This window comes from Jaculus jaculus, chromosome 1 (genome assembly GCF_020740685.1).
Source record: "Jaculus jaculus isolate mJacJac1 chromosome 1, mJacJac1.mat.Y.cur, whole genome shotgun sequence".
In the NCBI taxonomy this organism is placed as follows: domain Eukaryota; kingdom Metazoa; phylum Chordata; class Mammalia; order Rodentia; family Dipodidae; genus Jaculus; species Jaculus jaculus.
In genome coordinates this window covers 180,235,037-180,247,824 of record NC_059102.1, presented here as the reverse complement: position 1 = coordinate 180,247,824, position 12,788 = coordinate 180,235,037, and the positions used below count along the sequence as shown (strand labels likewise).

Below are 12,788 nucleotides of genomic sequence, written 5' to 3'. Positions count from 1 at the left end.
ACCCTCTCCCTTAACTGGACACTGCTGTGCTGGTTACTATGGGGTGCTCCCTGCTGTGCTGGGTACTTTATTTTTTTAAAGAAAGATTATTTATTTATTTATTTGAGAGTGACAGAGAGAGAGAAAGAATGGATGCACCAGGGCCTCCAGCCACTGCAAACGAACTCCAGATGCATGTGCCACCTTTTGATTACGTGGTCCTGGGGAATCTGGCTTACGTGGTTCCTGGGGAATCAATCCTCAAAACTGGGGTCCTTAGGCTTCACAGGCAAGTGCTTAACCACTAAGCCATCTCTCCAGCCCTGGGTACTTTATTGAGATTGTTGCTTGGAGGAACCTGGGATCATGCTCCACTCAGGTCCTGCAGGGCTGTAAGATCAAGCACGGGCCATGGAGGACTTCCTGGGAGCAAGGAGGCCTGTGGCACAGGAGATCACTCTGGTGTTTGGGGAGAGTACGGGGTGGGACCCTGCACAAGACTTCGTGGGTGAGAGGGTATCACACTGATGCCAAGAGAGCACCCAGCATGCAGAGGGCACCTCTGTAGCCTTGTACACCAAAAGCTTACAGATTTTCCTTCAAAACACACAGGGAGCCCTGTGGTCTTTGGAAATCCTAGAGAAAAATGAACTGTGTCTCTTGGCTAAAGCACTTGGGCCTAGAAAGGTGCGGTTCTCTCATCTGTGAAACGCAATTGCAGCCCCTTGTCACCTGCCCTTCCGTGTAGGGGTCAGTGAAAGCCCCTACGTGAAAAGTCTTTGCATGAGTAAAGCTCCCATGCTGATACAGTCGCAGCATTACCTTGTATGTGCTTCTGAGTGGTTTTGATGGTGGGCCTGAAAGCCCTGCACAAGGTGACCCAAAGAAAGGCCCACTGGCCCACCTGAGAGAGTGTTGTAGGAAGATAGGGAAGCTTTGTCCCCACCCCCTGGTCCTTTTCACTTTTCACTCTTGTGACTTTGGGCTGCAAATGTAAGGTGTGGCTCATCATTCTTTTCCAGACTGAGGCTCTGTCATAACCTTTTGAGATCTCTGAGCGCTGTGGCACTGGGGCTCTACTGTTTCCAGCACTTTTGTAGTTTCTGAGCTTTCTAGCACTATGGCTCCGCATAGGATGGACAGTCATTTGCATTTTGACTGTAGGAAAACATGTCTGCTAACAGTAGTTTCCGTGCTCACTTGAACCCACACCGTCCGAATGCTCTGGACTTAGTTGTATTTTACAGTGTTCACTAAACTGAAAAAACAAGGCACTCTCCAAATAGTTCTCATGTCAGCTGCCTGCCCATAATCCCCAGAGCTGCTGACTGTCAGGGTTCCATCAGCTTTCAGTAATGCTCTTCGGTCCAGTTCTCTTATCACAGGGGGACATGTCCTCTTTGCTGGTACATAGTGATCTGGTGAGAGTGCCCTGTCCACACAGAAGGCTCAAGGAGGCTCTTCCCCTCCCTAGCCTGTGCTTGAAGGACATCTTATTTCTAAATGTCCTCATTGTCACACTGACACTTACTTAGTTGTGTGCTCCCTCCTGATGTGTGACAGGCACTAACAACCTCTCCAGTGTGGAGAGGAGACCACCTGGCTCCCAGGAAGAGCCCAGGTCTGCACCTCAGGCCTAGACTTCCTGGCTGGGCCAAGTCTTCCATGGTTTATCTCACCTCTGCTTCCCAGCTCCTGACCTGGAAACAAGGAGAAGCCCAGTGTCCCTAGCCCTTTACCTACAAACCAATATGCACTTGTGGACTGACTGATGGCCTTCCTTTTTGTGTATGGTACAGGAAGCAGGAGAACTGAGAGGGAGTTGAAGTTTTTGTTTTCTGCTCCAGCCAGGCCCAGCTCAGGTCTGGAATTAGGAGCTGGTAGCCAAGCCTCAGCCTTCTTCATGCTCTCAGGCAACATTCCTCATCCCACAAGCTGGGGAGAAGAGTACCACTAGACTCACAGTTGCTCTCCAACACTATGGGGGAGCCCTCTGCTGACAACCTCGTATAGGCGCCCTATTGCATTCACTCCTCAGGAAGGCAGGTGGCAGATTGGTAGCGTCTAATGGGTGTGAGGGAAAAGGTATCCTAGAGGCCATCATAACTCACTCTGAGGCTTGGAAGGAGGCAGCCATTCAGACTTCCTTTCTGCCCCAGCTGCCTCTGTTCCTTGTATTCGTGGCAGGTTGCAAGAGATGGACTGTGAAGAGGTTGATTTTTCACTGCCTGTCCTGAGTTCTTTCCCCTGAGCACCTCAGCCCAGCTGATCTTCCTGCAAGTCTCACCTGATTTCCCAACCCCTTGTCTGCAGATGTGTGCTCTTGCCTGAGAAGGAGAGCACGCTTATCTGCTGAGCACGCAGCTAGAGGAACTAGTACAACAGACCTTTGACTTGTAGACACAGATGAGCTACTCATAAAGCTTAGGGTTCAGAGCTCGTGCCTGTGAACCATCAAAGAGGGCCTTAAGCAACTAGGGCCTGTCGGAGGCCCACCCTCTGTCATGAGCCTGTCCCAAGTAAATCATGCCAGAGTCATCATAGGTCTGCATGATCATTGAATCCACCTGGCTTCACTCCATCCTTTTTCCTTCTCAGTTGAGACCTCATGGGTCCCCATCTTTATAGAGACTGATGTACACCCCAAAGACTGCATGTGGCACATATACACAGTGGGGTACTGTTGAGCCATAGCAAAGAGTGAAGTCCTGCCATCTGCCAGGAGAAAGTTGTTGAGTGGAGATATCAGGTTAAGTGAAATGAGCCAGGCTCAGACATGCCACATGATCTCAGTGTATATAGAATATGAAAAAAAGTTGATCACAAGGAAGCTGAGATAGATAGTTGAAAATGGTGGTTTCCAGAAGCATCAGGGAGGAAGGAAAGTGCAGATAACAGGGATATGCTATATAGTCCAGAAAGGAGTCTGAATGTTTCCACCATAAAGAAATGGTCAATGTTTTAGGTGAGAGATACATTTTTTTTAATTTTTTATTTATTTGAGAGTGACAGACACAGAGAAAAAGACAGATAGAGGAAGAGAGAGAGAATGGGCACGCCAGGGCCTCCAGCCTCTGCAAACGAACTCCAGACACGTGCGCCCTCTTGTGCATCTGGCTATCGTGGGACCTGGGGAACCGAGCCTCGAACCGGGGTCCTTAGGCTTCACAGGCAAGTGCTTAACCGCTAAGCCATCTCTCCAGCCCAGGTGAGAGATATATTTAAATCGGTTTAGGGAAGCTAGCTATGGTGGCACACATCTTTAATCCCAGCACTCTGGAGGCAGAAGTAGGAGGATCGCCATGAGTTTGTTGCCACCCTGAGACTCCACAATGAATTTCAGGTCAGCTTGGGCTACAGCAAGACCCTACCTTGAGGAAAAAAATAAAACTTAAACAGTAGGCTAGAGATATAGTTTAGCAGTTAAGACGCTTGCCTGTGAAGCCTAAGAACTCCTGTTCAAATCTCCAGGTCCTGTGTAAGCCAGACGCAGTGATGCAGTCACACAATGTTGCACATGTGCACAAGGGGCCACACGCATCTGGAGTTCCTTCACAGCAGCTGACAGCCCTGGTGCACCCATTCTCTCCCTCTTCCTCTCTCTCTCTCTCTACCTCTTTCTCTCTCCCTCTGTCTCTAAATAAATTTTTTAAAAATTTAAGTGACAATATTTTAAATAAATAAATTGGTCTAAGGAATATATAGTGTATACATGCATCAAAAACATTTCACAGGGGCTGGAGAGATGGCTTAGCGGTTAAGCGCTCGCCTCTGAAGCCTAAGGACCCCGGTTCGAGGCTCGGTTCCCCAGGTCCCACGTTAGCCAGATGCACAAGGGGGCGCACGCGTCTGGAGTTCGTTTGCAGAGGCTGGAAGCCCTGGCGCGCCCATTCTCTCTCTCTCCCTCTATCTGTCTTTCTCTCTGTGTCTGTTGCTCTCAAATAAATAAATAAAAAATGAACAAAAAAAAAATTTAAAAAAAAAAAAAAAACATTTCACAGAAGCCAGAAGAAAAAAATGGCAAGAGCCTGATACTTGCAGTGACAAGAGGTCCTGGCATGCACATGCGCATGCATGCATGCATACGTAATTTTTTTAATATTACATGAGTGCTGGAGGGATGGCTTAGCAGTTAAGGCACTTACCAGCAAAGCCAAAGGACCCAGTTTTGATTCCCCAGTACCCACATGCACAAAGTGGCGCGTGCGTCTAGAGTTTGTTTGCAGTGGCTGGAGGCCCTGGCATGCTGCTTCTGTCTGTCTATCTCTACTGTCTCTGCTTGCAAATAAATAAATAACATTTTTTAAAAAATTATATGAGCCAGGCATAGTGGTACACACCTTTAATCCCAACATTTAGGAGGCGGAGGTAGGAGGATCACTGTAAGTTTGAGAATAATTCCACATACACACATACACTACATGGTGAGCTGGGAATTATGTCATCTCAGCATTGAGGAGATAGACATAGGAGGATCAGGAGTCTGAGGCCGGCCTGGATTACATGAGATCCTGTCTAAAAAAAAAAATCATGGTATGTAATAATGTATAATTATTTATAATTTTATGTTTTATCCGTCAGTTAAAATGAATTACTAATTGTATATATACACACAGAGATATGTGTGTGTAAATGCCCATAGTGCTGGAGTCTTTGCGGACTGTCCCTTATGCATATCTTGTTCTCTTGATGGGTCTAGGGGCCCTTGAGAATGAACCCACATTTTAGGATGTCTACAAGCACTCATCTCCTGCCTACCCCCACCAGTCCTGAAGGGGGATAAAACCAAAAAGTACAAGTCCCACTGTGGTGTATTCTGTAATGCTGGAGTCACTTTCAGAACAGTACTCATGTGCGGTTTACCAGCAGGGCCAGCTCTCTGGATGCTCACAGCTTGTTTCCATAAATGTAATCACACCTCAGTCCCAGATACATTGATTTGTAGCAAATAAGCATGGCTAGATTACTATAGTCAGCACATACTAAAAGGGGAAGACTTGAAAGTTATACTCTGGAGCTAGGGAGATTGCTCAGTGATTAAAGGACTTGCTTGCAAAGCCTGCCAACCCAGGTTCATTTTCCCAGCACCCACAGAAAGCCAGATAGAAAAAAGTGGCACATGCATCTGGAGTTTGTTTGCAGAGGCAAGAACACACACACACATACACACACATAAATAAAAGATATTTTTAATATTTATTTGAGAGAGAGAGAGAGAGACAGAGAAAGAGGCAGATACATAGAATAGGCGCGCCAGAGCCTCGAGCCACAATAAAGGAGATCCAGGCCCTTGCACCACCTTGTGCATCTGGCTTCACGTGGGTACTGGGGAATCAAACCTGGGTCCTTTAGCTTTGCAGGCAAGCTCCCTTAACAGATAAGCCATCTCTCTAACCCAAAAGATATATATTTTTTGTTTGTTTGGGTTTTTTGTTTTGTTTTGTTTTGTTTTGTTTTGTTTTGTTTTGTTTTGTTTTGTTTTGTTTTTTCAAGGTAGGGTCTTGTTCTAGCCCAGGCTGATCTGGAATTTACTATGTAGTCTCAGGGTGGCCTTAAACTCAGCAGTCCTCCTACCTCTGCCTTCCAAGTGCTGGGACTAAAGGCATGTGCTCAAAAAGATATTTTTTAAAGCAAAGAAAATGATACTCTGCTCAAAGAATGAGGTCCCTGGAGCTGACCATGCACGTGCCCACTCCTACTTTGTTGTCTGGCCCAGCTTCTAGATAATGTAGGTACAGTTGGCTTCAGATTTAGTATGGAGTCTTCAAAGGATTTCTTGAGTGCATGGCTCCAATCCCAGAATTTGGAGATGGAAGCAGGAAGATCAGGAATCCTTAGCTACACAGCACATTTGAACTACACAAGTCTGTGTCTCAGAACAAACAAACAAGGTTCACCTGCCTGAAGGGTGGGCGTAGATTCATGTCTCCAAAACTCTTGATGCTTTTGCTTTGTTTTAGAGACAGGATCTCACTCAAGTGAAGGTTACCTGTAACTCACTCTGTAGCCCAAACTGGCCTTGCAATCCATGGCAGTCCTTCCCTAAAAATCTCCGGGATTATGGGCATGAGCCCCACCACATCCTGCTGAAATGTCGGACTTGCTAGAGCATCCCCCACCACCACCACCTTTTTCTTTTGTTTTTCTTTTGGTTTTTTTGAGGTAGGATCTCGCTCCCCAGCCCAGGCTGACCTGGAATTCACTGTGTAGTCTCAGGGTGGCCTCAAACTCAGAGCAGTCCGCCTACCTCTGCCTCCCGAGTGCTGGGATTAATGGTGTGTTTCACTACACCTGGCTATTACCCCTTTCTGATAACGACTTCCATTTCATGTTGCTTGAATGTTAATTTTTATGTCATGTTGTTGGGTTTCCTCTTTGTTTTGGGGGCTGGGTGGTTGAGACAGGGTTTTACTGTGGTCCTCCTACCTCAGCTTCCCAAGTGCTGGAATTAAAGGCATGCACCACTGTGCTCCAGATGCCCTCTTGACGGCCTATAAAAGTCTTAACGAGCAATACTGCACTATAGAGATTACTTACTCCATGGATTTTGGACTCAGGAAGAAGTGGGCATTCCTGTCTTGGTTCTGTAGTTCATGGGCACTCTTGTCTGGGACAAAGTACTGCTCTTCTGTCACTCAGGTTTCCCATCTGTAGACATGGAGTGTTGATGGGATCACAGGTTGTCTCAGTCTACAATGGCCACCATAACAGTACCACAGATCCTCAGCTGCAGAGGCTAAAGTTCCAAGGTCATGCCATCTCTCTTGGCTTGTAGATGACCTTTTCCCTGGGTCATGGTTTTCCCTCTATACCATGGGTCAAATTTCTTCTCCCCCATTAGATTTAGGGTCACCCTACTCTCCTCATTTTTACATAACTGGCTGGGCGTTGTGACACATGCCTTTAATCCCAGTGGGAGGAAAAGGTAGAAGGATTGCCATGAGTTCAAGGCCACCCTGAGACTACATAGTAAATTCCAGGTCAGCCTGGGCTAGAGTGAAACCTACCTTGAAAAAAAAAAGTTCATTTTTACATAACTGTTTAAAGACAGTCTTTATTTTTTTTTAATTATTTATTTATTTATTTGAGAGCGACAGACACAGAGAGAAAGACAGGTAGAGGGAGAGAGAGAGAATGGGCGCGCCAGGGCTTCCAGCCTCTGCAAACGAACTCCAGACACGTGCGCCCCCTTGTGCATCTGGCTAACATGGGACCTGGGGAACCAAGCGTCGAACTGGAGTCCTTAAGCTTCACAGGCAAGCGCTTAACCGCTACGCCATCTCTCCAGCCCTAAAGACAGTCTTTAAAGAGGACTATAGTCCATCCAGTCGCATCTCAAATTCTGGCAGTTAGGACTTTGGCATAGGAAGGGGCGTAGGCCATCAGCACAAGTGTGCGGCCCGCCCTGCGGTAGCTCACTCAGCCCTCCTAGGCTTGTTAGGCAGCCCAGCATTATGATAGCCTGAACCTGTGCTGTGGTCTTGGCTAAGGTCATTTCTCCCTCGGCCACAGATCCAGGATGGTCTAAATCTATAATCTTTTTTATATCTTGTTTGTTTATTTATTTTAGAGGAGGGGAAGAGGCAGATAGAATGGGTGCATTGGATATACCAAGGCCTCTATAGTCAATATGAAGAACTCCAGACGCATGTGCCACCTTGTGCATCTGACTTTATGTGGGTTCTGGAGAATTGAACCCACGTACTTAGGTTTTGCAGGCAAGCATCTTAACTACTGAGCCATCTCTCCAGCCCCTAAATCTATATAATCTTTTATTCACTTATTTGTAAGGGAAGAGAGAGAATGGGTGTGTCAGGTCCCCTTGCCAAAGTATACGCACTCCAGATGAATGTGCCACTTTTTACATCTGGCTTTACATGGGTACTGGGGAATGGAACCCCAGCCAAACCCAAGCTGGAAGACTTGGCAAGCAAGCGCCTTTAACCACTGATCCACCTCTCCAGCCCTAGTCTAAATCTTTAAATTGAGTTATTCTTACACCCCCACTTCTGGTTGTGCCTGCCCCTCATCTTCCAGCCCTACATAAAGGTTCTTTTATCTGTGTGTAGAATTTCACTCACCTGCTAGTTCTAAACTCAGTCATTATCTTACTCTTCCTGGGCAGCAACTCTTCCAGCTGCTTCCTCTACCCCCCCCCCCACCAAGATGATGTCTCACTCTAGCCCAGGCTGACCTGGAATTGACTATGTAGTCTCAGGCTGGCCTTGAACTCACAGCGATCCTCCTACCTCTGCCTCCCAAGTGCTGGGATTAAAGACGTGCGCCACCATGGCCGGCCCAGCTGCCTTTTCTGATTCCCCTTCTCCAGAAGCAGAGCAAATGTCAGCCAATTGATGATCACATAGCCCCATTCTCTTGCCCTAAGCCTTGGGCCGTGTCTGCAGGGAGCGCTTGTCTTCAGCTCACATGTCAGAGACACACTATTCATCCACTCCCAGGGTTTCCCAGCAACGACCTGTCCCGGGGGACTGTGGCCCAGGCAGCATGCTCTTTGGGCTTGTCCCACTCCCAGAGGAGCACACTCGGATGAGCAGCCTCCTGAATGCCCCCTTTGCTCTTGTTTGTCTCTTCCAGCTGCAGAGCCGTCGCTCCGAGAGCAAAGCCCGGGTGCCTGAGCTGCTGCAGCATGGCCACGGAGTGAACTGACAAAGAAGCTGATCCTCCGACAGAGCGAGCGAGCGTGCGTGTGTGCGTGTGTGCAGAGGAAGGAATGGTGTGCCATGTGCGTGTGCATGCGTCTGTTTACACTGTCATGATCCCGAACGCTGCCTGGGCTGGAGGAGTGCCTGGAGCACACTCACCGCACGTGCTGCTTCCTGCCCTCCAGCCACAGCGGTGACCTTCCACCAGACCTGCGCGAGGGGCCTGCTTTTTTGTCCCAGTAGGATGTAGTGCTAGGATCTAGCTGGTATCTGCCTCCCAAGACCCCTCTTCCTTCTCCCACCTGACTGAGGAGCTGGAGGACCCTATGTGTGGCTCTTGTCCAGAGCATGGGATTCTAGAAGTGGCCAGAGTACTGACTCGGAAAGCTGGGCAGGCTAGAGTGCATAATATCCATTCAGGCTTAGCCAGCTGTCAGTCTTCCCGTGCCCCTGGGGCCACTGGACCCTTCGTTGGGCATCTGGGAGTAATACGAGGCTATAGATGTACCTGGAAAGTCTCCACCAATACACTGAAGTGAACCCTGATACCTGCCTGGTGTGCTGTGTGTCCAGCTTGTGCAAGGCTGCCTCAGTCAGCATATCTGCCTTTGCCTGGAAGTAAGGTGGAGAACAGACTTTCAGCTCTCACTATTCCTTCTCTAGAGGCGGAGGCCAGGAACTGTGGAGGAGCCAGAGACAGAAGCGGCCCCTCCACCAGGAGGAAACCAGGGCCGTCTGGCTCCTTTGCCCACACACTCCAAGCACCACAGTGCCCCAGCGAGGACAGCCGGCCCATAGCCGGAGAAGCTGGCCAGTCTTTGTTCTTAGGCTTCCAGGGCCTACCTCAGACTAGTCAGTACCCATGCTGCCATGCATGCCAGCTGTCCAGCAGCTAGGCTGCAAGGACTCCAGCAGAGGGACCAAGAGGTGGGCAGTGCCAGGGATTGCTGGCAGAAGTCCAGTAGCGATCACACCTACACACTATCCCTTTCTGGAGTGGCAGTGGGGAGCAGGGGTGGCCCAAAGAAGCCAGTCCTGCATTGCAGGAAGGCTTATCCTCCCACTTCGCCCTCCCACTGCCAGCCCACATGGAGAATGAAGCGTGAAAGGACTGTGACCAACAGAGCAAGTCTTCCTTCCACCCTGTGGCCTACCCTTGAGCCACAACGTGTGCATGTGTGTGTCGTGTGTGTGTGGACGTGTGCAAGGGCACTTCTGTACAGAGTTGAAAGGCTAATTCCTATTTGGATTGTTGTTCTCACATGTACCATTAAGCTGGCCTCTGGGCTTTTCCTCTCTACCTCCCCTGTGACCGCTCCTCGCCTCGGAGTCAACCCCTTGGCCCTAGTCCTCACTGTCCTCCAGCCTTGGGCCAGAACCCTGGGGTCAGGTCCAAGTGTATTGACAGGCTTTTTCCTGAGATGCCCTCAAGTTTTCTCAGCAGAGAGCTGCCTTTAGAGTCCAACTGTTACACTATGTCTGTCACCCTCACAAGAAACGTCCTATAATGTGTGGGAAGCTGAGCACAGGTGATGGTGGATATGCAGAACACTGGGTATGGGGTACCCGGTTCCACAGCCCCAGCCAGGAGCAAGGGGGACCAGGGAACCTTGCTCAAGGGAGAGGAGCAAGTCTGGAAGGACTGGCCTGAGGAGGTCAAAGGCCAAGGGCCAGATGCAGTATTTATTTAGTAGCACCTTAAATTGGGGCATGATTTTCCTAACCATCTGATGATGGCTCTCTTCCCAAGGTACACGTTGGCAAGACCCCCTTCCCTTCCTACTCCATAATTCCTGGCATGCCGGCCCATTCCAGGGACAGCCTTCCAGTGGAATAGAGCAATCCACTCCTCCCAGAGCTGGGGTGGAGTGGCCTGGAGCTCCACAATGGCTTTGTGCCTCCTTTCACCTAGCCTGGTGACCCTGGGCCTGCCACACAGCAGCGCTCCAGATCTGAAACCCAGCATGCGAAAGAGATGGTTGTGGGCAAAATGCACTTTATAGAGATTTTCTGTGGCTGCAAGGTGATCTCCCACAGTTTGTGAATATTCACTTGTGCAAAGGCGATTTCCCACAGTTTGTTTGTGAATGTTCACTTGTTTTATAAACGTCTGATCCTGGCTGAGTAAAGCTGTGTTGTCAGTCTTATGGGAGGTCTGGCCAAGGGGGTGGTAAGGCTGAAGCTAGGACTGTGTGAGCTCTGCTGGAGCTGGGAGCCTCTATTCCTTGGAGTGAGGAGACCGTGTGAGCTCCTGCAGGGCAGAACTTAGTCAAAGTTGGGGATCACTTAGCCAGAACTACAGAGCAGTTGGCCTGGAAGGAGGGTCCTGAGAACTAGCCTGCAGTAGCCTGCCTCACAGCCTACTTAGTCCCCTCAGGCTTGGCCAGTCTGTGACAGGGTCCTCTGGACAGTGTTAATCACCACAGCCAAGCCTGGAGCCTGGATGCTGGCTCTGTCTCAAGCCATCTGTTGGGAGAGTGCCAGTACGCGGGTGTTCCTGGTGGGGAAGGGGCTCTGGCAAAGCCAAAGAAAATCAAAATCTGTCCTGAAGAATCAGAATGGGAAGAGCTCAACTCAGACTCAGCTGGTTCTTGGCTGTGCTTTGAAGCTCCTGCTGATCTCCTTCCTCCAAGACCTGGGCTGGCCTCCCCTTCTCCATACTGTTCATGTGGTTTGGCTTGAAGCAGAGGCACCTCTGTTCCTGAGCAAAGGGTTCTGGAAGAGGGGCCTGTTGTGCATGTACACACTCCTGAGCTGAGCATAAGTCCTAGTACACACGCACATGTAATCTATGATAGTCCTGGTAGGAAAGCAGCCTAACCACAACAGCGGATGGTGACCGGGAGTACCTAACACAGGACCAGAGCAGCAGTAACGTGACTACATCACCTCTCCCGCCTTAGGCAGCCAAGGCCTCTGGCTTTAGGCTCTAGGATGTTTTCAGGGTATTACAAGGCAGCTCCTTGCTGGATAGCGCACGGAGGGAAAAGGGCCAATTTGCAGGCTGTGCTGGTTTGCACTACTCTGCCCTGCCCTGCCCTGTGGTGGATATAGTCTGCGGGTCTTTCTGCTAGCCAGAGGAGCAGAGTGGCTTGTTCAAAGGCTCTGTGACCTACCAAAGTTGGGTCACTGGCCCTGACAGTCCACATTCTGTGAAAGAACCTGTCTGGGACCAGGAGGAAACCATAGTCAAACCAAACAAGGGTGGAGGCAATGAAAACCAAGAAGCCAGACATGGTGACTCCTGCCCCCAGTCACAGTTCTGGAAAGGCAGAAGTAGGAGGAACACTTTGAGGTCAGCCTGGGACTACAGTGAGTTCCAGGTCAGTCTGGGCTACAATGAGACCCTACCTTAAAAAAAAAAAAAAAAAAACAACTCTCAAGAAGTCAACCATGGGAACAGAAAGAAAGATCTCAGATTTTAAGATCAAAGAAGTCAGTAGTGTTTGGGTACCAAGAGGGGACACTGCAGAAAATGCAATTGAAATGTCACACTAGAGGAGGAAGAGCGTTGATGAGCCCGGTGAGGTGGTTCATGCCTGTCCTCTCAGCACTTGAGGCTGAGGCAAGAGAATTGCTGTGAGTTCAAGACCAGCAGGGGGCTACATAATGGCAGACCCTTTCTCTAAATAAGCATGTTAGGAAGTTCCTAGCATAAGGGAAGAGGCATCAAGGAGCAGAGAAGCCAAAAGCAGGACTCAATTCACCATGAGTAGTAGGTGGGACTGGAGGGTGCCTCAGGTCAATCTGTAGTGCTGGGGAAGGGAGGCGCTCTAGGGCAGGAATGAGATGAGGCCCAGATCCTAGTGAAGGAGAAAGGATGCTACTGGCTCTGGCTGACATTTCTAGTTCTCACAGCCATGAGAAGAAATATTTTTTCTTTTTGTTAAAAATTTCATTATAGGGCTAGAGAGATGGCTTAGCGGTTAAGCACTTACCTGTGAAGCCTAAGGACCCCGGTTTGAGGCATGATTCCCCAGGACCCACATAAGCCAGATGCACAAGGTGGTGCATGCACCTGGAGTCTGTAGTGGTTGGAAGCCCTGGCACACCCACTCTCTGCCTCTTCCTCTCTCTGTCCATCTGTGATTCTCAAAAATTAAAAAAAAATTTAATTTTTATTATAAGGCTGGAGGGATGGTTTAG

At 49.2% G+C, this 12,788-nt stretch overlaps 1 protein-coding gene across 1 annotated transcript in view; it reads left to right on the top strand.

The window, feature by feature from the left end:
- Cry2 (cryptochrome circadian regulator 2) overlaps positions 1-10,771 on the top strand; it is a 37,584-nt gene extending 26,813 nt beyond the window's left edge. The window contains exon 12 of the mRNA XM_045134707.1: positions 8,575-10,771. The gene's annotated coding sequence lies outside the window, so the exon portion shown is untranslated. The remainder of the gene's footprint in view (positions 1-8,574) is intronic.
- Positions 10,772-12,788: the final 2,017 nt, after the last annotated feature.